The following is a 24,560-nucleotide window of genomic DNA, read 5'->3' on the forward strand; positions in this document are numbered from 1 at the left end:
TGTTATCACATATACCTTTTGTGCCAGTTTGAATGTATTATGTCCCGCCAAATGCCATTATCTTTTACATAATCTTGTGTGAGCAGACATATCAGTGTTAATTAGATTGTGATTCTTTGAGTGTTTCCATGGAGATGAACCCCACCCAACTGTGGGTGATAACTCTAATGAGATCATTTCCATGGAGGCATGGCCCCATCCATTTAGGGTGGGCCTTGATCAGTGAAGCCACATAAATAAGCTGACAAACAGAAGGAACTCAGTGCAGCTGTGAGTGACATTTTGAAGAGGAGCTAAAGCCAAGAGGAACACTTTGAAGAAAGCACAGGAGCTGCAGATGAGAGACAGTTTGAAGACAGCCATTGAAAGCAGACTCTTGTTCCAGAGAAGCTAAGAGAGGACAAATACCCAAGTGAAACTAAGAGTGACATTTTTTAGGAACTGCTGCTTAGAAAGGAACATCCTGGGAGAAAGCCATTTTGAAACCAAACTTTGGAACAGATGCCAGTCATGTGAATTCCCAGCTAACAGAGGTTTTCTGGATACCACTGGCCATCCTCTAGTGAAGGTACTCAATCACTGATGTGTTACCTTGGACATTTTATGGCCTTAAGACTGTATCTGTTGTGGTCCTCTCTCTCTACCTAAGCCAACTTGAAAGGTGAAATCACTGCCCTCCCCCCCTACTTGGGATCAGACACCCAGGGAATTGAATCTCCCTGGCAACGTGAAATATGACTCCCGAGGAGGAATGTAGACCTGGTATTGTGGGATAGAGAACATCTTCTTGACCAAAAGGGGGATGTGAATGGAAATGAAATAAGCTTCAGTGGCAGAGAGATTCCAAAAGGAGCCAAGAGGTCACTCTGGTGGGCACTCTTACGCACAATTTAGACAACTCTTTTTAGGTTCTAATGAATTGGGGTAGCTGGTGGTAGATACCTGAAACTATCAAACTACAAACCCCATGCATCTTGAAGACAATTGTATAAAAATGTAGCTTATGAGGGGTGACAATGGATTGGGAAAGCCATAGGGACCACACTCCCCTTTGTCTAGTTTATGGATGGATGAGTAGAAAAATAGGGGAAGGAAACAAACAGACAAAGGTACCCAGTGTTCTTTTTTACCTTACTTGCTCTTTTTCACTTTAATTATTATTCTTGTTATTTTTTTGTGTGTGTGCTAATGAAGGTGTCAGGGATTGGTTTAGGTGATGAATGTGCAACTATGTAATGATACTGTGAACAATCAAATGTATGATTTGTTTTGTATGACTGCATAGTATGTGAATATATCTCAATAAAATGAAGATTAAAAAAAAAAAAGACTGTATCTGTGTAACCAAATAAACCCCCTTTTATAAAAGCCAATACATCTCTGGTGTTTTGCATTCTGGCAACATTAGCAAACTAGAACACCTTTGTAGTTTGTATATTCCAACCCATAGATTTATCATCACTTGTCTTGTATTTGTATTTTAGCACATGTAGGAAGTAAGAAATTAAGTTACAAACCAAAAAAATACACTGGCACCACAATTCTGGCATTATTCTTACCCAAATGTTTAATTTATCACAGGTATTCATTTCTTTGTGGCAGTTCATGTGACTACTTAGTATCCTTTCCTTCTCATTTGAAGAACCCCCTTTAGCACTGCTTGTGGAGCACCTCTACTGGTCAGGAACACCTTCAGCTTTGGTTTATTTGGAAATGACTTAATCTCTCTCTCCTTTTTGAAAGAAAGTTTCACCTGACATAGTTCTTTGTTGACAACTATTTTCTTTCAGCACATTAAGAATTTCAGCTCACTGTCTTCATTCTTTCATGTTTCCTGATGAGAAATCATCAAACAATCTTATTTGGATTCCCTTGGTCATAACTCATTGCCTTTTTCTTGAAGCTTCCAGAAGTCTCTTCTTGTCATTCACATTCAACAATATATTGATCAGTAAATGAGAGTGTGTATTTCTCATCATCATTCTCATGATTGTTGTCCTCTGAGAGACTTGGATGTGTTTATTCACATCTTTTGCTCAACTTGGGAAGTTCTCTCTCATTATTTCTTTGACTATTAATTCTGCCCCTTTCTTTTTTCTCCTTTTGGGACTCCTATGCTTCATACATTAGTACACTTAAAGGTGTCTCCATGATCTGTTAAGCAATTGTCACATTTTATAATTCTTTTCTTATGCTTGCTCCTCTGCCTGATTTATTTCAATTACCTTGACTTTGTGTTCACTGATTCTTTCTTATTCCAGTGCTACTCTTCCATTGAAACCCTTCTGGAAAATACTTGTTGTTATCATCTTCAGTTCCAGTACTTTTTTTGGTTGGTTCCTTTCAAAATCTGTATCTTTACTAAGATACTCATGTTGCCTAATCGTTGTTTCCTACAATTTTTAGCTCTTTCTTTGTATTTTCCTTCATCTCCTTGTGTATTTTAAGATCATTTTAAAGGTTTCATTTGGTATGTCCACATTCTGACTTCTTCATTGTTGGCTTCTGAAATTTTATCCTTTTCCTTTGGATGGAATGTCATTTCCCATTTGTTTGTCTTGTACTCTTGTTGTACACTTTATATTCTAATATGTTAATTCTGGTATTTATTCCCTGAGGTGTCTGTTTCTTGATTTTGTAACCAGCTGGTAATTTTCTTGAGCATTGGTCCTCTTATCAGGAATGCCTGCAGAGAGTGAATGCAGTGTGCATGGTTTTCCCTGTATTTCTGTGATTGTGTCTTGTCCTGTTTTTTATTTGTTGTTTTGTAGTTCTGCTGTTTTCAGGAGTTTGGACCCTCTGTTTCCCAGAAGGCAGACATCCTGCTCTTAGGTATTTGAAGTCTACAAACTTTTGCTTTGGAATAGCTGGCTCTATAGCTCTTACTTGCCTTTCACTGCCTCAATCTGCTATTGCAGCTGGGTTGAGAGGCACATTAGGGAGGACTTTCTTGTCAATATTTTCTGCTGAAACATGGCCAGCGACCCATGTAGGGTGTGCAGACCAGGTCCCAAATGCCCTGGTTAGAGAATCAGAAAGGGCAACAAAAGCTTCCTTCACTGTCCTGAAAAAGGAGCTCTATTGATCTTCACAGAAAATGTATCCCTTCATCTGTCTCCTGCAGCCCTGAGGAAGGGTAGTTGCTTCAACTCACCTCTGCCTCCCAGAGTGTGTTGAAATAATGGCTGCCACGATTATCTTTGTAAGTGTGGTTTGTGAGACTGGCCACCCTTAGTACTGTGCTCCAGCAATCCAAAGACATCAATCAAAAGCTGCAATCAGTTCTTTGCCATGCATTTCCTTGGTATTGGGGAAGAGGAATTTTGTATCCCTTTCTGTCACCAGCAATCTAGCTAGGGGTTGGGCCCTATGCTGGTTTGAGTGTATTGTGTCCCCCAAATGCCGTTATCTTTGTGGTCTTGTGTGGGGCAGAAGTTTTGGTGCTGGTTGGATTTGCTTGGAGTGTGCCCCACCTAGCTGTCGGTGATGATTTTGATGAGATGTTCCCACGGAGGTGTGGCCCCACCCATTCATGGTGGGCCTTGATCGGTGGAGCTATATAAATGAGCTGACTCGGGGAGAGGGAATGGAGTGCAGCTGGGAGTGATGTTTTGAAGAGGAGCAAGCTTGCTAGAGAGGAACGTCCTGGGAGAAAGCCGTTTTGAGGCCAGAGCTTTGGAGATGCCAGCTGCCTTCCTAGCTAGCAGAGGTTTTCTGGATGCCATTGGCCATCCTCCAGTGAAGGTATCTGATTGCTGATGTGTTACCTTGGACGTTTTGTGGCCTTAAGACTGTAACTGTGTAGTGAAATAAACCCCCGTTTTATAAAAAGCCTATCCATCTCTGGTGTTTGGCATTCTGCAGCATTAGCAAACTAGAACAGATTTTGGTACCGGAGAAGTGGGGTGATTTTGCTGCTGAGTTTGCAAATACCAAACATGTTGGAACAGCTTTTCAAATGGATAAGGGGAAGATTCTGGAAGAATTGTGAGAAGCTTGATAGAAAAGGTCAAAACTGCTTTAAAGAGACTGTTTATGGAAATATGGAGTCTAAAGGTCCTTCTGACAAGGACTTGAGCAGAAATGATGAATGTGTTGTTGTGAACTGGAAGAAAGGCAATCCTTGGTTTAAAGTGGCAGAGAATTTGGCAAAATTGATTCCTGGTGTCAGATGGAAGGAAGAATCTGGAAGCATCAACCTGGAATACTTAGCTGAGGAGATCTCCAGACTACGTGTGGAGGATGTATCCTGGCTTCTCCTTGCAACTTATAATAAAATGCGAGCAGAAAGAGATAAACTTAGAACTGAACTCTTGGGTTCAAAGAAACCAGAAGTTGATGGCTTGGAAAATTGTGGGCTTCCAGTGGGTAGAATCCCAGAAGCTACCGCCCAACATGAGGACAAGCCAAGATTGGATAAGGAGTTAAGCAGAAAGGATTTGTGGAAAGTCCTATTGTCTGATGGCTTTGACCCCTGCATACTTCATGCGAAGCCAACAGAATTTTTGTGACATCTTTACAGACAGAGCCATTGCCAGTCTGGATTGGAGGAGACAGACAAGGAAAAAATTAAAGGAAAAATTTCTTCAAAGACAGAGCCATGGAGGTTGAGGTCTGGAGTCAAGAGGTCTCGGGCTGGGAGAGCAGAGCAGCCCACATGCATGGAAAGGGTGAGTTTGCCCTGAAGGTCGAGGGCGGGCTTTCCGCCTCGATGCTCTGGAAGAGTTTTGTCATCTGAGGTCCCAAAGAGGGCGGAGAACATTCCCAGGGAATTGGGGAGAGCCTGGCTGCCACCACACTGTTCTGAAGGGGTTGAGCGTGTGCCCCGGAGATGGAAGGGAATCTGGGAGCTGCCCTGATGTTTGAGGAGGGTGGGGCCGAGAAGGTGGTCTCCCCAATGTGTGGGTATGTTGGAGCACTCACCCAAGCATTTGGAGAGGAAACAGCTGCCAAAAAGGCCCTTGGGAAGGGTTAGGCTCCCACTCTCTCAAGCCCCAAGGATGCAACATTGTTCTGTTAATGACTCTCAGACTTTGAAATCTAATGGAGTTTGTCCTGTGGGTTTTAGGAACTGTTTTGCTCCTGTTAACCCTGTTTTCCCTACTGTTTCTCCTTATGGCAATGGAAATGTTTATCCTATGAATGTCTCTCCTTTGTATATTGGAAGCATATAACTTGTTCTAAGTTCACAAGTCCACAGCTAGAGGGGAATTATGCCTTAGGACTGACCACGCCTAAATTGATTTTGATGGGATTTTGTACTTGACTGTTGTTACTGAGATGATGTAAGTTTCTGTGATGTTGTTGTGGGATGGATGTATTTTGTATTTGGAAGGGTAATGTCATTTGGGGGTCCAGGGGGTGGAATGTGCTGGTTTGAGTGTATTGTGTCCCCCAAATGCCATAATCTTTGTGGTCTTGTGTGGGGCAGAAGTTTTGGTGCTGGTTGGATTTGCTTGGAGTGTGCCCCACCCAGCTGTCGGTGATGATTTTGATGAGATGTTCCCACGGAGGTGTGGCCCCACCCATTCAGGGTGGGCCTTGATCAGTGGAGCTATATAAATGAGCTGACTCATGGGAAGGGAATGGAGTGCAGCTGGGAGTGATGTTTTGAAGAGGAGCAAGCTTGCTAGAGAGGAACATCCTAGGAGAAAGCCGTTTTGAGGCCAGAGCTTTGGAGCAGATGCCAGCTGCCTTCCTAGCTAGCAGAGGTTTTCCAGATGCCATTGGCCATCCTCCAGTGAAGGTATCTGATTGCTGATGTGTTACCTTGGATGTTTTGTGGCCTTAAGACTGTAACTATGTAGTGAAATAAACCCCCTTTTTATAAAAGCCTATCCATCTCTGGTGTTTTGCATTCTGCAGCATTAACAAACTAGAACAAGCCCCATGGTGAAATGTAGCAAGAGTGGGATAAGGGTGCCAGTAGCCACTCTTAGGGGAGAGCAATTTTCTGTTCTTTACTAAAATTAGTCAGCCACTTCCTTCTGCTCTTCCTGGATGCCGTACAGTGTTCTTCTGGCCTGTGTAGAACCAAAATAGCTGTTTTAGATAATTCCTGCTTGTTTAATAGATTTTATAGTGGAAAGATTGAGTCTTGGATCTCCCTATAGTGCCATCCTTACACAGTCTTCTGGTCACATGCACCTATTTTTGATCCATCAATTAATCTTTTGCATGCTTGAGAATAATGAGTATCTAGGTCCACCAAACTCAAGCATAACAATTTTAAAGGATGTATATTTTTCATAGTAGCTAAAACATGGTAACAAACAAAAGTCAACTATTAGGAAAACAAATATCTAAAATAACAACAATACATCTGATGGAACACTCCTAAAAATGTTCCATAAACACACACTGAATAGTCTGATTTACAGATGGCAATCAGAAAAGTCAGCTACAAAAGAATATATACTATATGATTCAATTTTAAAGAAGGTTGAGTATTCATGGTATTAAGTGTTTGAGGTCAAAAGAAATATATATTCAGATGAACTAAAACAGAGGAAGATCAAGACCAATAACATGTCGCTCTCTAAGTAAAGGATTTTTCATATCATTTTCATTGAATACTCCATAAAAATTATCTCTTGTCCTCCTAGTGTTTCCTCCTCCTGGTAAAGAATTTTATGTCCAGTTTCCTGGTTTAGAAGCTATTCTTACTTTCAGCTGTGCTTGTATACATGAAGGCTGGAGCTCAGCTGAAATCTACTATTAGTAATTACAGACATAGAGCTCCTCCCAGGATAGTGCAATCATGTTATTTAAGGATAGATTTTAAATAAAGGCATTTACACATTGATTATTTTGTCAGAGAAGTACACTCATGTGTCAGTTCTTTCATTTCTTAAAATATCATACCTGGAGCTAAAGACTCTCCCAAATGCACATTTTTAATGAGTTCTCTGATGTTTCCTAATGGAAGAATTATATCTAAAGGTTTTGCCACATAGGTGGAAGACATATGATTTCTCCCCAGTGTGACTTCTCTCATGTTGTATAAGGTGAATATGTTGACTGAAGGATTTTCCACAAACATTGCAGACATATGGCTTCTCACCAGTGTGAGTTCTCTCATGTTGTCTAAGGGTACCAAATGTACTGAATGATTTCCCACACAAAGGGCAGGCATATGGTTTTTCTCCAGTGTGAATTCTCCCATGTTGTCTGAGGGCAGAACTCTCGGTGAAGCCTTTCTCACATTGATGGCAGACAAATGGTTTCTCCAAAGTGTGAGTTCTCTCATGTAGCCTAAGGTGATTATGTTGACTGAAGGATTTGCCACATACATGGCACACATATGGTTTCTCTCCAGTGTGAGTTCTTTCATGTTGTCTGAGGGTAGAACTATTAGTGAAGTGTACCCCACATAGATGGCAGACATATGGCTTCACTCCAGTATGAGTTCTCTCATGTTGTCTGAGTGTGGAACTATGAGTGAAGTCTTTCCCATATACATGACAAAGATATGGTTTCTCCCCAGTGTGAGTTCTTTCATGTTGTCTGAGGGTAGAACTATTAGTGAAGTGTACCCACATAGATGGCAGACATATGGTTTCACCTCAGTGTGAGTTCTCTCATGCTGTCTAAGGTGAACATGTTGACTGAAGGATTTCCCACATAGATGCAGACATATGGTTTCTCCCCAGTGTGTGTTCTCTCATGTTGTCTGAATGTGGAACTATGAGTGAAGTCTTTCCCATATACATGACAAAGATATTGTTTCTTCCCAGTGTGAGTTCTCTCATGTCTGTGGATAGAACCATCAGTGAAGTCTTTCCCTCATAGATGGCAGCCATATGGTCTCTCTCCAGTGTGTGTTTTCTCATGTTCTCCAAGGACAAAATTACCTCTGAAGACTTTTCCGCATAGATGACAGTCATATGACTTATGTCCAGTATGAATTTACTTATGTTGGCTAATCAATGAATGGTAATTGAAATTTTTTTGAAATTGTTTGTCCTGATAGGGTTTCTTTCCCTTGGAAGTCAATGTATAGTGAATGAAATCTCCCAAATCATTATTTTCAAAGCGATCCTCTCCAGTGTAAGAAATCTGCTGCTACAAATGAGAAGAGAGACTGTTAAAGGTATGATCACCTATATGAATTAATTCAATTCTCTAGTGTAATCATTTATTAAGCCTCCAGTTAAAATTCATATTAGTTACATGCACTTGCCGTGTTACATTTTTGTGAGCAGAGATTTCCTCTTTTGTAGCATCTCAACAGCAGAGCTATCTAACTAATTTTGGAAATTTCATTATACTTCAAACAATAGGTCTATGAAACCCATTTATGCAATTGTCCTTTTATAATAATTCAGGTTATGGTTTTCAGCTCACTTTAATTTTTCCCATAATTGAAACTATCCAAAAGTTTTTGATGGGGCAGTGTTTAATCCTGTCTTGAATTACAGTCAGATGATTTTGCTGAACTCCTAATTATTCACCCCAGCTCTCTATATGGAAGACCAGTGCTAATACTCATGAAACTCACCTTTGACTGGATGGTATATGTCTCTTTCTTGCAGATATGTTGTATGATTATCATTTTTTCCTTTTTATGGTCATTTCCCTGCCTGAAATAATTTTAAAAACAGAGTGGCATTAGCAGAATGAAACATTTGAAAACAAACCCCCTGTGTTCATGTGTGTATTCATTACTTACATGGGGAAAGAATGTAATATTAAGGTGTACTCTAGAAAGTAGCAACAGTTTTCTAGAAATTGACAACTAAAATTTTTTCAGCATTAAAGTAAGGGAAAATTAAAAGATGTGATTTTAGGTAGTAAAGAGAGGGAAAATGCTCAAAAAGGAAGACCAGAACATGGGCCAAATGTGAAAATTTAACTCCTAAAAGTATATAAGTATCACTTTCCCTGAACCAAGGACAATCACAGATGGATGGTTGACTAGAGATTGATATATGTATGGAACAATTACATATGTGGGGTTCTCCCCCAAAGTCATAGCCCACATTTCAGAGAATATCATTCAATTAAGAAAATCTTCAGTAGATATTTCTAAGAACTTTCTCATTCATTAACCAGGCCCCTCCTCATATTGAAGCATGGGGTCCCAGAACTGACCTGGACTCTGTCCTTGGAGAAATCCTAATCTTTCTCTCCACAGTTTCTATCCTTGTTCCAACTGGGAAACTGCTTCCAATTTGCAGAGCTTATACCCTATTTATGATAAACAGAAGGATATATTTTGAGTTTTGTACTGATACAACTTCATTACCATCAAGTCCAGGGCAGACTATTAGGAAAAATAAGGTAAGCTCTGAAGAGCAGCACAAAGAAGTGTAATTTAAACACAGTATACTGATAATCCTTTTACAGTGAAGGATGACTCTTGACCTTCAGACAAAGACATTAAGGACATGTTGATAACCATGGCTAAATTCATAGACTACAGTATTCTCTGTCTTTTTATACAAGGAGAAATTATGACTCCACAGTAGTTGAAGAGTATTTTATAAAAGGCTCCAAGAAACATAAGGTCAACCAAAACAATCTATATTCTATGTAGAAAAAGAGTATGACTCATTTTTCTACTGTGTGCTCCACAGCCCCTAGAGGATAATAATAATCTAGATAAGATGTATTTTATCAATAGAAATAATATTCATTGAGTTCTCACAGTGTTCTGAATTTTGGAGATTGAGCAGCAAGAAAGACAAGAAATTTTAGTCAGTAAGATCACATGTCTCTGGTGTAACAAAAAAGATGTAAGGTAAAAGTGAAAAGACAAAGTTTCTTTCAAGCAGTCATAACATTTATGAAAGATTCAGAGCAGATCTTAGAGTGGCATATGGGGAAGTTGTTTAGATACTTGAATAAATTGATGATAGATTAAATAGGTCAATGGATGGGTGGATGGATGGAAAGACAGATATCTAGATACATAGGTGTAAAAATGATAGAGAAAATATTGAGAAACTCACCCACAGTCACCAGATGATTGATATTCTCCAGAATAACATCTCTGAACAGCTTTCTCTGGGTTGCATCCAGCAAGGCCCACTCTTCCCTGGAAAAGTCTATAGCTACATCCCTGAAGGTCACTGATTCCTAAACATAAAGGCATTTGGGTTCAGACTCTTCTATCCTTACAAATATCCATAGTACATTGGTTAAAAGAGGGTTTTGTATATATAAAAATCTTAAACTGTGTTTGGGATTCCAGTTAGATCATTCTTACTGCTAACCTGGCATCTATCCTTCAGATACATTCACAGAGACATACACGCTCAATACATAAATCTTCACCATAAGGCAATATTGCATAACATGGTGTGATACAACCTGAAAGTTTGCCAAGAAACTGACAATAATGACTTCCAGATGGTGATCATGCAATTTGCTCTTGTGCATCCATAACTAAATCTTCTCCATAAATTTGAAGTAAATCCACAGATCCATCATAAGGGAAGCATTATTCATCATCTACCACTTTCTAACATAATGATTGTTCACTTATCCCCCTCTGTCCTATCAAAATATTTTTGTGTTCTGCCTTAACATCCATGTTAGTTCACCAAGCCATTTGCCTCAACACTGATCTGTGGCATAGTTCACAATTTTCCATCCCCACAGCCTGAACTTCCCAGAAATAAAACCTACATATTTGGTCACCACCTCCATCACTGGCATGCCTCACTGTGAACACACAGGTGGTCACAAATAGTAAGGTAACCATCCCCACAACCCTGGGACCCCAAGTACTCTTCCCTTTTCACAGGTATTTGCTTTAAACTAACCAGTCACTGGACTCCTCTTGAAAATATACTAACCTACACCTCTGACCCACATTAAAAGAAGAAACCCATGTTCCCTTTTGCTCTGCTTGAGGGATGCCCACACACTACCATGGCTGTTCACATTTTCCATCAACTCCACATGGCACCCATCTCATCCTAGTGCTTGGGAGTAATAAACTACTTTTTTCATGTATTTTTGTCTCATTTTCCCATTGTGTGATATCTGAACTCCACCTGGACAAAAATTGAAAATCCAGCTTAACCAAATTGAGGCACATGCAATAAGCTGTTTCCTTGTGTATGAAATGGTTTAACAAAATGTAACAAGTTTTGAAAAATCCAATGAGCTGATGATTACTGTTCTAGTTTTCTAATGCTGCCAGAATGCAGAACACCACAAATGGATTGGCTATTATAAAAGGAGGTTTATTTGGTTACAGAGTTACAGTCTTTAGACCATAAAGTGTCCAAGGTACCTTCACATCAACAATCAGGTACCTTCATTGGAGGATAGCCAATAGCATCCAGAAAACCTCTCTTAGCTAGGAAGGCATGTGGCTGGCATCTGCTCCACAGTTCTGGTTTCAAAATGGCTTTCTCCCAGGATGTTCCTCTCTAGGCTTCAGCTTCTCTCCAAAATGTCACTCTTAGATGCTCTTGGGGCATTTGTCCTCTCTTAGCTTCTCTGGAGCAAAAGTTGGCTTTCAAAGGCCATCTCCAAAATGTCTCTGTAAGCTGAAGCTCCTCTCTCAGTTCCAGTGCATGCTTCAAAGTGTCCATCTTGGCTGTAGCTCCTCTTCAAACATCACTCTCAGCTGCACTGTGTTCCTTGTGCCTGTCAGCTCATTTATATGGCTCCACTGATCAAGTCCCACCCTGAGTGGGTGGGGCCACACATCCATGAAAATATCTCATCAGAGTCATCACCCACAGCTGGGTGGGGTGCATTCCAAAGAAACACTCAAAGAATTACAATCTAACCAACACTGATAATGTTTGCCCACACAAGATTACATCAAAGATAATGGCATTTGAGGGGACATAACACATTCAAACTGACACATTCCACCCCCTGGACCCCAAAATGACATTATCTTTCCATACACAAGATACATTCATCCCACAACAATATCACAGAAACTGAAATCATTTCAGTAACAATAGTTAAGTACAAGATCCCATCAAAATCAGTTATAGGCATGGTCAGTCCTAAGGCATAATTTTCCTTTAGCAGTGAATCTGTGAACTTAGAACAACCTATGTCCTTCCAATATACTAAGGAGGGACATTCATAGGACAAACATTTCCACTGCCACAAGGAGAAAGAGCAAGGAAAACAGGGTTAACAGGACCAAAACAGGTCCTAAAACCTGCAGGACAGACTCCATTAGATTTGAGAGTCATTTACAGAACAATGTTGCATCCTTGGTGCTTGAGAGAGTGAGAGTCTAACCCTTCTTAAGGGCCTTTTTGGCAGCCCTTTCCTCTCCAAATGCTTGCATGAGTGCTCCAACATATCCACACATTGGGGAGACCACCTTTTCAGCCTCACCCTCCTCAAACTTCAGGGCAGCACCCAGATTCCCTTCCATCTCTGGGGCACATGCTCTACCCCTTCAGAACAGTGTGGTGGCAGCCAGGCTCTACCCAATTCCCTGGGAATGTGCTCCACCATCCTTGGGACTTTGGGTTGCAGAACATTTCCTGAGCATTGAGGCAGAAGGCCCACCCTTGACCTCCAGAGCAAACTCACCCTGTCCATGTGCTCTGCTCTCCCAGCCTGAGACCTCTTGACTCCAGACCTCAACCTCCATGGCTCTGTCTTTGAAGAAATTTTTCCTTCAATTTGTTCCTTGTCTGTCTCCTCCAGTCCAGACTGGCAATGGCTCTGTCTATAAAGATTTTGTAAAAATTCTGTTGGCTTTGCATGAAGCACACAGGAGTCAAAGCCATCAGACAATAGGACTTTCCACAAATCCTTTCTGCATAACTCCATCTCCAATCTTGGGTTGTATTGAAATGGCAACTGGGTTCCATGTTTAGTTAAATCCTCATGTTGGGCTGTAGCTTCTGGGGATCCTCCCCCTGACAGCCTGGAATTTTCCAAACCATCAGTTTCTGCTTTCTTTGAATCCAAGGGTTCAGTTCTAAGTTTATCTCTCTCCACTTGCATTTTACTGTAAGCTGCAAGGAGAAGCCAGGGTACATCCTCCATGCATAGTCTGGAGATCTCCTCAGCTAAGTATTCCAGGTTGTTGCGTTCAAATTCTTCCTTCCATCTGACACCATGACTCAATTTTGCCAAATTTTCTGCCACTTTATAACAAGGATCACCTCTCTTCCAGTTCACAGCACATTCATCATTTCTGTTCAAGTCCTTGTCAGAAGTATCTTTAGAGCCTGTATTTCCATAGACAGTCTCTTCAAAGCAGTTTAGGCCTTTTCTATCAAGCTCCTCACAATTCTTCCAGAATCTTCCCCTTATCCATTAGAAAACCACTCCAACATGTTTGGTATTTGCAAACTCAGCAGCAAAAGCACCCACTTCTGGTACCAAAATCTGTTCTAGTTTGCTAATGCTGCTGGAATGCAAAACACCAGAGATGGATTGGCTTTTATAAAAGGGGGTTTATTTGGTTACACAGTTACAGTCTTATGGCCATAAAGTGTCCAAGGTAATATACCAACAATCAGGTACATTCACTGGAGGATGGCCAATAGTGTCCAGAAAACCTCTCTTAGCTGGGAAGGCACGTGGCTGGCATCTGGTTTACAGTTCTGGTTTCAAAATGGCTTTCTCCCAGGATGTTCCTCTCTAGGCTTCAGCTTCTCTCCAAAATGTCACTCTCAGATGCTCTTGGGGCATTTGTCCTCTCTTAGCTTCTCTGGAGCAAAAGTTGGCTTTCAAAGGCCGTCTCCAAAATGTCTCTGTAAGCTGAAGCTCCTCTCTCAGTTCCAGTGCATGTTTCAAAGTGTCCCTCTTAGCTGTAGCTCCTCTTCAAAACATCACTCTCAGCTGCACTTCATTTCCTCTGCCTGTCAGCTCATTTATATGGCTCCACTGATCAAGGCCCACCCTGAGTGGGTGGGGCCACACATCCATGAAAATATCTCATCAGAGTCATCACCCACAGCTGGGTGGGGTGCATTCCAAAGAAACAAAAAATTACAAATTAACCAACACTGATAATGTCTGCCCACACAAGAGTACATCAAAGATAACGGCATTTGAGGGGACACAACACATTCAAACTGGCACAATTCCTATCTAACCAAGATTTGTTAAGTACAAGTGATAAATCTATTATTCATTAAAATGGAAGAAAGACTTGAAGAAATGTACATACTTCTGCAGAACTGTACAGACTTTATACAGAACTTGGGATCAGTAGGTTCTTCCTCTTTCAACTCTACAAAACTCAGGTTTTTATTATGATATGACGGTAGACTCTTCAGTCACAAAATTCAAGGCCCCCTGTGACTGCTATACTAAAGAATAGTCCCAGGCTGTCTCTTCCTGTGTTAGGAAGCCTCCCATACTCAATATCCTCCTGGACATCCAACCTAGTTATCATTATTGCGGTCACAGTTGACTCTTCTGGGGGGGGGTGGCGGCCGGTTGCTAAATCCTATGCTCTCGGGATTGCTCGGAGGGTACTGGTGGCGGGGGCTCTTTCCCGGAGGCGAGGGCGAGGCGGGGGACTGGGCCCGGTCCCTGGCGGTGGCGTGCAAGGTGTGGAGGGCGGCAAGAAGAAACAGGCGGGACACGTTTCTTTTAGGGTGAGGAAGCCAAGAGAGTTTATTAGGGGAGAGTACAAGCTTATATCGGGCGGTTTAGAGGGCAGGATAGCTGTAGGGGTTAAAGGCTTGGATTGGTTCTGAGAGGGCGCGGAGGTTGTTTGAAAAGGGGCGGGAGTTGCTCCAGTAACGAAGAGGGTGGAGGGTGCGGGTAAGGCACGGGGGGGGGTTTTCTCCGGCAAGCCCTCCCCAACGGTTGTACTTTGGGGTGAGGAAATGGGGCCTGCATTCAGCTCCACTTTCTCAGGCCTGGGGGGCCGTGGAGGGCGCTACCACCCGTGCCCCACTACCTTTCCTAGGGGCTGATCAGTTCCCCTGGCCCAGGCCCACCAAGTTGGAACTCGATAACAGTGTCCCGCATTTCCCCCTTCTTTTCTAATTAGAGGAAGAAGCTTACCGGAGAGATCTGCCAAGGGATGAGGGAAAGGGGAGGTGGGGGAAGGGATAGGGGTAGATGCTAGTCAGAGAGGCTGGAGCTCGACATTGGTGTGGCGCCTGGGCGTTCGAGAGGGGCCTTGCTGCTTGCGGGATGGACGAGGGTGGCGACGCTGCGGAGGGTCAGCTTCTTCAGTGGAGGCAAGTTGTTGATACTGGACTTGCACAAATGATGAAAAGACAGCATTGGCTTGGTTCTTAGCAAGCTGGACAATTCTGCGGATAATGCAGGGCCCTAGGGTGAGAGCTAGAATAATCATTAGTAGGGGGCCGATGAGAGGGAGGAGGTATGGGAGGAGGGGGGTAAAGATGTGGGACCAATAGTTGGTGGCTTCACGGTTTCTTTTGCGTTGTTCTAGTCCCTCTCGGACCTTCTTTAGGCTGTCTTCGGCGAGACCTGTGGAATTGGCATATACACAGCACTCTTCTCCTAGGGCGGCGCAAAGGCCTCCTTCTTTGAGGAGGAGAAGGTCGAGACCTCGGCGGTTTTGGAGCACGACTTCAGAGAGGGAATTGACAGAATTTTTAAGATGGGAAATAGCATCTTGTAGGTGACGAATGTCCTCATCAACAGCCGCCCGGAGGTGAGTTAGGGCAGAGCCTTGACTGGCTAATGCAGCGATTCCGGTGCCAGCGCCTGCAAGACCTAGGAGGGAGGCAATTGTGAGGGCGGTGATGGATTCTCACTTTTGCAGAGTGGCAGGAGCTGCAGTTCTTTCCAGGCAGAGGAAGAAGTCTTCCTCGCTGTGGTATAGGACCCTAGGGATAAGGACAATTAGGAGGCAAGTTTCATGAGCTGTATCAATGGTCTGCATGTTAAGGCAGGGGGTAAGTCCTGTAGAGGAGCAGAGCCATAGGGAGGAGTTGTGAGGAATAAGAAATTTGGCAGAGCTGCTGGGAGATGAGTAGTTGGCACAAGCTATGAGGTTGGGAGAGTTGTTTAAGCGAGGGCGGATGCATTTTCCTGTGGAGGAAACTGAATGAAAGGTTAGGGGGACGGTTGAGGTATTCCAATTGCATTCTGAGGGGTTGTCTTCTGCATTTTCTGAAAAGGAGAGGTTGGAGGCAACGGGCTCATACAGTGAGGAAGAGGTGGAGAGGCAAAGCCAACAAGAGGAGGTAAGATTGGGTTAGGAGACATTTAGTGAGGTGAAGGTTGCTTGGATAAGGCTGAAGAGGGGAGAGGAGTAATGAGAGGGGGGCAGAAAAGGTTGGGGTGGTGGGGTTGGCGATGCGCTGTTTGTAGCTGAGGTGCGGATTCCAGATGCGCTGCTTGTACTTAAGGTGCAGCTGGAGGGCTGTGGATTAAGGGGGTTAAGGACTTGGTTGGGACCTATGCTAGAGGGTGTTTTTAATGCAGTATTTTGGCATGGTTGGTTTGCAGCCTCCTTTTTTATGAGAATAAGTGATCCTCGGTCGGCTCCTTTCTCATAGATTCTGAAGCCCCAAGTTCGACCGAGTAACCAGGAGGGATCAGTGGGGAGCTGCACTGTAAGATTAAGATGTGTGCAGGATCCCTCACTTTCTTGGCCGAGCCAGTTAACAGTAGGGAGTTTGCACCCTGGAGGGGCCCACCTTAAGGTAAGGTATTGATTAGGAACAGGAGGCTTCCAATTAGTGGCTAATGTTTCACACCCCAAGTATGCACAGTAGTACTCGTTGGGGGAATTGCAGTACGATTTTCCAGGATTTGAGGATGGGCACATGTAATATTGGGCCTGGGGATCACTTACCTTTCGAGCACAGGTTTCTTCGACTCTGGAGACAAAGGTGGCGAAAGGCTCACTCGGCTCCTGGAAGAGCTTGGTGAATTTGGTAGGCTGACAGGCGGAACAGTTGGCAAACGCTCGCAAGGCGATTCCCCGAAGGATAGGCCAAAAGGTGGCGGGTGCATTAATATAGGCGGATGCATGTATAAACGCTCCCGTGCCCAAGTAGGCTTCGGGGTTATGATAGACTCCAGTGGCTGCGTCTTGCTCGCTCTGCCTAGCTGCTTCTGCCTGGAAGTGGGCACGCCAATCAACGAACTGGCCGGGGCTAAGGATGGTACGGGCAAGCGAGGCCCAGTCTTGGGGGAGGCAAAAGTCCATGGCGATATCCTGCAGTATTTGGGAAGCGTATGGGCTACCTAACCCGTCCTCCTTGACGGCCCTGCGAAGCTGCTTGATACTGTCTGAGTCAATGGGATACCAGTCGTACGGTTTCTGCGGTGTGGGGGTAAGGTTAAGGGGAAAGCAGCGAAAAGCGCGAGAGAAAGGAGGACGCGCTTGCAGAGGGCCTGGCACGGGAGTGGGGGTAGGGGCAGCGTTGCCCCAAGGGTTGCCTTGAGGTGTAGAAGGCAGCCAGGGGTTGTTTGCCGGCAGGGTGGGAGGGGCGGCGGCAGCTGCCGGCAGAGGCTCCGAGGGGGAGCTCGCCGAAGGGGGAGGCGGAAGTGGGAGGCCCCAAGCGTCGCAAGATGGCGGTGTGGTAGGCGTAGCTAAGACACAAGATGGCAGACTAGCTCCGCCCTGTGAAAGGGCGGGGTCTAAGGCATAAGATGGCGGATTAACTCCGCCCTGTGAAAGGGCGGGGCCTAAGGCATAAGATGGCGGACTAGCTCCACCCTGTGAAAGGGCGGGGCCTAAGGCATAAGATGGCGGACTATCTCCGCCCTGTGAAAGGGCGGGGCCTAAGGCATAAGATGGCGGACTAGCTCCGCCCTGTGAAAGGGCGGGGTAAAGTGCATGCGGTTTCCGGCCCGGCTTAGGGCTGACGTCATCACTAGAGCACTTCCTCCCCTCAGTAGAAGAAGAAGGAGGAAGTTCGCCATTTTGGAGCAGTCTGGGGGGGCGGTTGCAAAGAGGCACACGGCGCCAAACAAAGAAACAAAGACACAAAGGACTACAGCAAAGTAATGGAGGGGAAGAGGGAGAGTGACTGGAGGAAGAGTGTCAGGAGGAATGGGGGACATAGGAAGAGAAGACGAAAGGTAGTCGGGGGCAATAGCCGGGTTAGTACGGGAAAGGAGGAGCGGCCCGGGTGCGGAGCGGCGAGGGAGAGGCGGCTCCGGACGTGGAGCGGCGAGGGAGAGGCGGCTCCGTGGGGCGGCGAGGGAGAGGCGGCCCTTACCTTGCAGGCGAGGAGAAGGGGAGTTGGAGAGGCGTCTGGGCGAGCGGGTGGTTTTACTGGACCGCTGTGTGGAGAGGACCAGCCCCACGTTGGACGCCAGTTGCGGTCGCAGTTGACTCTTCTGGGGGGGGGGGGTGGCGGCCGGTTGCTAAATCCTATGCTCTCGGGATTGCTCGGAGGGTACCAGCGGCGGGGGCTCTTTCCCGGAGGCGAGGGCGAGGCGGGGGACTGGGCCCGGTCCCCGGCGGTGGCGTGCAAGTTGTGGAGGGTGGCGAGAGGAAACAGGCGGGACGCTTCTTTCAGGAGGGTAAAACCAAGAGCCTTTATTAGGGGAGAGTACAAGTTTATATAGGCTGGCATAGAGGGCGGGGGTTGTTTGAAAAGGGGCGGGAGTTGCTCCGGTAACGAAGAGGGTGGAGGGTGCGGGTAAGACACGGGGGGGGGGTTTCTCCGGCAAGCCCTCCCCAACGGTTGTACTTTGGGGTGAGGAAATGGGGCCTGCATTCAGCTCCACTTTCTCAGGCCCGGGGGGCCGTGGAGGGCGCTACCACCCGTGCCCCACTACCTTTCCTAGGGGCTGATCAGTTCCCCTGGCCCAGGCCCACCAAGTCGGAACTCGATAACAGTGTCCCGCACATTATGTCTCTTGTATATTCATTTTGACTGTCTGCTCAAGGATAAATAGTCTCTTCATTGGTTCTGGTCTCTATCACTAGATCCTCAAATACTTTCACTGGTTCTAAAATTTTACTCTACCTACAATACTCCTCCTGTGTGCACAGATTAAAGTAAGGAAGGAAACATTATTACTTGTTCATTGCTTCCACTTACCAAAGTTGTACAAATATTGTTTAAAAGAAAGAAAATGTTTAACTGGGAACAAGATGGTAACGAGAATTTCAAACATCTTTTCAAAATATGAAAATATATTCTATGAAAACTGTAAGTTTACTATTCGATAAAATGAATCCATTAATTTTCATTGCCTTTTCTTGTCTTCTCCTTAACATGGCATAACCCCCAGCACTCATAACACTGGACTGATCAAACTCAACTGACAAACAAATTGTTTTCTTATTAGACTGTTATGTTGTGCAATTACTCTCTCTATCCCTTGAATTCACAATGCTAAGCACATTACTACCACTAACATAGTGAATAAGTGAATTACTTCCCCAGTGAGGTCATAGGCTGCATGAAGAAAATAAATTCTTTCACACCTCTTCTGTGAATATACAGCCTTAACAGAGAGAGGCTAGAAGAAATTAGTGTAAATGGTAGTGAGAAGATTGTTTCTTACTTACTTCCTGGCCCACCATAATTATACCAGAGTCCTGGGTATACTTTAGTGGATCTCAAATATGTGAATATCTCATGAGTATACTTAGAATGTGCCAGGCTAGTAGATGAATTCTGCATATTTCTGTAGGGGTTTCATTTCAGTAGAAATTCCCTACTCATCAGTGGTTGCATTGTCAATAGTTCCATCATCAACTGTCTTCTCCAGTTTTTCACTCTCAGGCAGTCCAAGCACTAAGCACCCAAAGCTGAGGATGGAGAAAGAAGCCATGAGGCTCAAAACTTGTCCACAGTTTCCAGACCCAACTGTCAACTGTTACCAAATCTTCACCTGGAAGTACCTCTCCCCCCAGCCCAACCAACAGAAACATGTAGTATGCTCTAAGAGAAACAGGGGAAGACTCATCTCTTAAACTCAAATATAATAAGGCTATGGCTCATGTTTCTATTGAAAATGTGCATAGAGATATCTCACAGATAATAACAAGAAAATCAGTGTGTTTCATGTGTTAATTATCCCATGGTGCTCAGAGTTTTTAAATCCCCTCCATGATTCTTAAGTAGGTATATATAACTCCTACCACATGTGGATTTTGGTCTTCCCCTGCAGGTAACTATTGTGGAAATTCTCAGATTTACATATTCTTGGTTTATTCTCTATCATTGATTCTCCAACACCTATCCCTGCCCTCTGGATCCTCACACACTTCCTGGTTTATACTGTCCCTGGCCTTCTTTATGGAATTGCCCTAAATTATTTTGGTTCAATGCCTGTCAGTTTCTGGAAAGACCACTCCTTCAAACCCCTCAACACTTACTTTCAGATCTTTCCCTTAGGGATTTGGATAGCTATCATGTAACTTCAAAATTATTTCATGATGGGGTTAATCAATTCAAGTACTCACTTCATTTGGAAGGATCAGTGATATCCATTCTCCAAATTGAGACCTCAATATCCCTTGTGTAAGAAAGCAACAGAAGCATGTGGGTCATAAATTTTCTGTCATGCCCCACCATTCTCAGAGGCTCATAAAATACATAATGATGGGATTTGTGAGGATATTTAGTTGCTCCATCTCATACTTTAGTAAAGTGGTTGCTGTAGTCCTGTCCCATATTAATCATCATTTGTGGAAGCATCCCTGTATTTTTCTTTCTCTCTCTGTAAATGTGGTGTGTGTATAGGTGTGTGTGTGTGAGTGAAAGCATAATCATTTATAACCAGTAAATTGTCCCCTAAAACACTGTTAATGATTGTGCCAGTTTGGAAGCCTTATGTGCACCAAAATGCCATGTTCTTTGGTACAGTCTTGTGGGGGCATAATCATTAGTGGTGATTAGGTTGGAAACTTCTGATTAAGTGTTCCCATGGAGTTGTGACTCAATCAACTGTGAGTGAAATATTTGATTAGATAATTTCCATGGAGATGTTATCCTGCCCATTCAGGGTGAGTGTTAATTGGATCACTGGAGTCATATAAAGGAATTCACAGACAGAAGGAACTCACAATAGTTAAAAGTGACATTTTGTAGAGCAACTGAGAATGACATTTTGAAGAGGAACTGCAGCTAAGAGAGGACAAAACACCCCAAGAGCAACATTTTAGAGAATGCCACTTTGAAATGAAATATGGGATCAAGCACACACCAACCATGTGCCTTCTGAGCTAACAGAGGTTTTCTGGGTGCCATTGGCCATTCTTCTGTGAAGGTACCCTATGGTTGACACCTTAGCTTGGGCACTTTTATGGCTTTAAGACTGTAACTTTGTAACCCATTAAACCCCCTTTATAAAAACCAGTACATTACTGATATATTGCATTCTGGCAGCATTAGCAAATTAGAACAATGATTAAATGTATTTCATGGACAAATGATAATTTTTCATAAACAATAGTAAACTTAACTCACCAATTTTTATGTGAGGCCCAGAAAAAAAGAAAAAAAATAGGTGTATTGGGTGTAACTCTGCTTGTTGATCAACTGCATTTGCTTATTTAATCCTCACAATAATCCACTGCTTATGGTTTATTTACCAAGTTAACAAATGGTGTGATCAGTTGTTAAGAAAATTTTAGTACATTACAAAATTACATGGCTAGAATATTATATAGCTACAATTAGAATTTTGCTCTGCCTGTCTGCCAACCTTAAATTCCCAGAGTGTTACACACCACTCAAAGGTTTTTACATGGAATGTACCTATCATATCAAACATCGGAGGTCCCACCCTGTGGCCAGAAACTTCTCTCTTAGTTTTTTCACAAAAATACTCCCTATACCCAGATTCCTCCTTGTGCATGAGACCTACAGTGCATTGACCCCTCTCAACAAACATCATCCTCTATCTCTCAATTTTTACTGTACAGTTCAGTCCACAGTTTGTAATTTCAACAGATACTTATCAAGATCAACATTATGTCCCTCTTTTACCACACCTATCATTCCAACACTCAATACTCAGTAACTCCAAATACATGCAATTATCCATGACTACATCTGGCACAGTACTTGTGTAAGATATTGATCCAGGTCTAAACACAGATTCACAACTCCTAGAGGTTCTTAATTTTACCCAGAAATCATACTATCACTGGCTAATGAAATCATTCCTGCATACTCCATAAGTAATACAAATCTCCATACCTTTTCAATCTCATGTAATGTTATCATTTCCTTTCATTTTCAACAGATGAGATTACCTCCTCCTAAGCATATGGATTATGTAATTTACCAAATTACATGATAATACCATAATGTCTTCAATATCCCCAAATGCATGCACATTGGTTACTCCTTCTCTCCTATTAAATAGAAAAGCCATGATACTTCTGGCTAAGTCCAATGTCTCCAATTGATATCAATCTCATGTTTTGTTGTAAACTATATTATTGATTATAAATTAAACCTTCTTTAACAGAAACCTCTCTTTTCTTCACTTTCCAGCTCACAATTTAAGCTTATTTTTACTCTCCCATGTTAAAAATATAACAAAACTCTTCTATATTTATTTTCTTTCAAGTTCTTGCTCTCCAGATCCTCCCTTAATGAACTGAAAGTGCACCAGCCATATCCTCACATGCATCTCACCCTTTGACTCACAGAAACCAACACTGATGTCCTCAATCATAAAACTTGGGAGATCATTAATGATCTCCCCATAAATAAATTGTTGCTTGGAACTAAAGAATTGGACTATGATCTCCATTTTGGAACTTTCCTTCTCTTCACTTTCTCTGACATCACAGTCTCCTGATTATATTCAAACCACATTAAACCCTTCTTCCCCATGTCCATTTCAAAGGACTCCTCAAACAACAGTATTGGAACATCTTGAAACTAAATTCTAGCCCCTTTTCTCTCCTTATTTTATGCACTGCACTGGTCTGTTCACACATTTATTCAATTTCATTAATTCTTCCATTGTTATCTCTAAATTGAAAGTGTCAAAACACTTATCTGGATTCCATTTCTGAGCTATCATGGCTAATTGCTTAATTACATGAACCTAAAATGAAATATAATGCAAGACATTACCTCTTTTACCCCCAAAATATAAATATTTCTCCTCCCCAGTCTCCAAACTTAGTTAAAGTATCCATCAGCCATTCAGAGTTTGATTTTCACATATCTTCCTGAAACCAACAAGTAAAATTAAACATTGCTTTTCTCTCTACTGAATACTATTTTCATTATTATTTCCACCCCAATCCACAAACATACCTTCCCATCCCATACTAACTGTCTTTCAATCACATTCTAAATATCAGTTCCTCAGAGATCACTTCACTAAGTTCCAATCAAAGTTAGACTTTCTCTTCCACTTCCACTTAATCACTATCCTATTACTCCTTCAGGCAACTTGTCAAATTTCCCATTTATAATATAAGTCTGTCTATCTATCTATCTATATCTCCAACCAAATATTTATGTTCTTCTGTTCTAAACACAGAAAACAGCTCCACTATTCTAAATGAAAAATCTAGCTCTGAATGGTAAGATCAGGCAAGTTTCCATTGACCACTACTGATACATTTTAAATATAGTGAAATATCATGTTACAACCCTCTAACCTACCCTCAGAACCTACCTACACCAAATGTCTAAGTCAGATTAAACAATTACCTTCTAGTTATATTTTTATTTATGTTAAAATGAGCTCTATTCATCCTGGTAAAAATTCTCTCTGACACTCACCAGAATTCAAATACATTGGGAAAGACAATGAAGCAAACTCTTTATTGAGTATACAGCATCTACACTATGGAGCTCACAGCTTCTTTCTTTCTCTAGCAAAAACACTGTTTTGAGGGCAAACTCTTTTTGTGCCATTGGCAACTTCAGGAGACATAAAATCTGAAAACCTTCCTTGATTAACTGGAATGACAATCATGATAAGTCTAATGAATTTATGTCTATTTTATATAATATTTACCCTCTAATTATGTAAATTGTGTAGATGAAATAAAGGAGAAGAGATTAATTACACCATTCTTCTAATGTCCCAAAGACAATGTGTATTAGGGTTATCTAAGGAAAGAGAATCAACAGGAGATATCTATAAATAAAAGATTTATAAAAGTGTCTCATGCAACTGTGGGTATGCATGAGTCCAAATTCCATAGGGCAGACAGCAGACTGGCAACTCCAATGAATATGGTCAATAAACTCCTCAGGTAATGAACTGGCAACTTCAATGAACTCCTCAGGAAATGCTTCACTGGTCAGCTAAAGAAGAAGTGAAGGTCCTCTATCTGTCTTGCTTAAAAGTCTTCAACTGATTGGATTAAATCCAGCTGACTGCATTCTCTCATTGTGGAAGATTCACCCTTTGTTGATTTAATCAGTCACAACTGCAGCAATTGACTGCTGATTTAATAAACCAGCCTTCTGGTTTATCAACCAGCCACAAATGTCCTTGCAGTAATGGTTAGGCCAGTGCTTGCTTGACCAGACACCTGGCTGCCATCACCTGGCCAAGTTGACACATGAACCTAACCATCACACAATCCTTATGTGATTTCTCAGCAGCCTCATTGTTTTGTGGATTTTGGTGGTTGTGAGCAGTAATATACACCATCTGCAGAAAGAGAATCCTTCCAGTTTTTTGTTTTTCTTCCTGTTAGAAGACTCACATTCTACCAACTTTCT

General features: G+C 42.7%; 1 long non-coding RNA gene across 1 annotated transcript; it reads right to left on the reverse strand.

Moving 5' to 3' along the window:
• Positions 1-8,519: 8,519 nt before the first annotated feature.
• On the reverse strand, positions 8,520-10,076 carry LOC119520814. Its single transcript, XR_005214221.1, has 3 exons — positions 9,954-10,076; positions 9,094-9,189; positions 8,520-8,582 (listed from the first exon to the last, which is right to left on the reverse strand). It is a non-coding gene; the product is annotated as an uncharacterized LOC119520814 (long non-coding RNA).
• Positions 10,077-24,560: the final 14,484 nt, after the last annotated feature.

Source organism: Choloepus didactylus, chromosome 26 (assembly GCF_015220235.1).
Source record: "Choloepus didactylus isolate mChoDid1 chromosome 26, mChoDid1.pri, whole genome shotgun sequence".
NCBI lineage: Eukaryota > Metazoa > Chordata > Mammalia > Pilosa > Megalonychidae > Choloepus > Choloepus didactylus.